Here is a 1,358-nt window from a genome sequence, read left to right on the forward strand (position 1 = left end):
GGTTATGGGGGACTTTTGGGATAGCATTGGGAATGTAAATGAGGAAAATACCTAATTAAAAAAAAAAAAAAGAAGAGACTAGCATTACTGAGGTGAAATCTTGGAAGTATTTTCTGAGACTATAAAAGAAGCTGTGTTCCACAGACAGAGAAGTTTGTACCTCATGATGTAGCTGTACTCGGTAACCTGTAAGAGTCACCCAGGTGGTACTGGTCTTGAAGGCATAAAGAGGTCATGAAGAGCAGCTGGGTCTTGGCACTATGAAAGGTCATGGAAGGCAATTGGTAAAGGTGCAGCCTCAGGGACAGCCATGGACTGAAGGGGTCATGCAAAGAAATTGAGGCTTGGCACCATGAAGAGAGCCTATGAGAAACTATTGGTGAAGCATAGTTGCAGCAGAGAATCCCAGCATATTGGAGATGCCAGTACTATGAGATGATCACCAAGAACAGCAACAGTAGTGGAGTAGAGTCAAGTAGAGCTTAGTGTGCTACATAGGGCAGAGCTGGAGAAATGATACAATCCCTTTGGAGGAGCCTAGAAGATCATGTAGGGATCTCAGACACTGGAACAAGAAACTCTAATTTTGAAGTTACCTAGAAGACCCCAAGATATTTGAAATTCCAGGACCATGGTATATCTGCTGAGGAAAGCTCCTAACAGGGAGTGAAACCATGCCAGGAGAAAGAAGTATGTTGCAGTCAACAAAGATGAAAAATGAGTTGGGGATCTGAAGACCACTTTGACATTAGACACGGACATGCAGAGTTTGGAGTTTGTCCAGGTTGGTCTTGCTTTGAAGATTACAGTTAAGTGATTAGATGAATCTCAGAAGAGACTTTGAACTTTGAACTTTTACCATTGTTGAGACTAACATAGACTATCGGTCTTTGGAAGTTGGACTAAATTTCACTATGCTATGGGTATGCAGGCCCCATAGAGTCATATGTTTGAACAAGCCTATGGGGACAGGGAGTGGAATGTGATAGTTTATATATGCTTGGACCAGGGAGTGGCACTATATGAGGTGTGGCCCTGTTGGAATATGTGAGTCACTGAAGCATGGGCTTTAAGACCTTCATCCTAGCTGACAGAAAGCCAGGCTTCTCGTAGCATTCTTCAGGTGAAGAACTTTCAACTCTGCCTGAACCATGCCTGCCTGGATTTTGCCATGCTGCTGCCTTGATGATAATGGAGTGAAACTTTGAACTTTTCCCAGTTAAATGGTATCCTTATAAGAGTTGCCATATCCTAAGTTTTGGGCTAATATCCACTTATCAGGGAGTACATATTGTGTGAGTTCCTTTGTGATTGTGTTACCTCACTCAAGATGATGCCCTCCAGGTCCATCCATTTGG

The sequence above is a fragment of the Mus caroli genome, chromosome 18 (assembly GCF_900094665.2).
Source record: "Mus caroli chromosome 18, CAROLI_EIJ_v1.1, whole genome shotgun sequence".
In the NCBI taxonomy this organism is placed as follows: domain Eukaryota; kingdom Metazoa; phylum Chordata; class Mammalia; order Rodentia; family Muridae; genus Mus; species Mus caroli.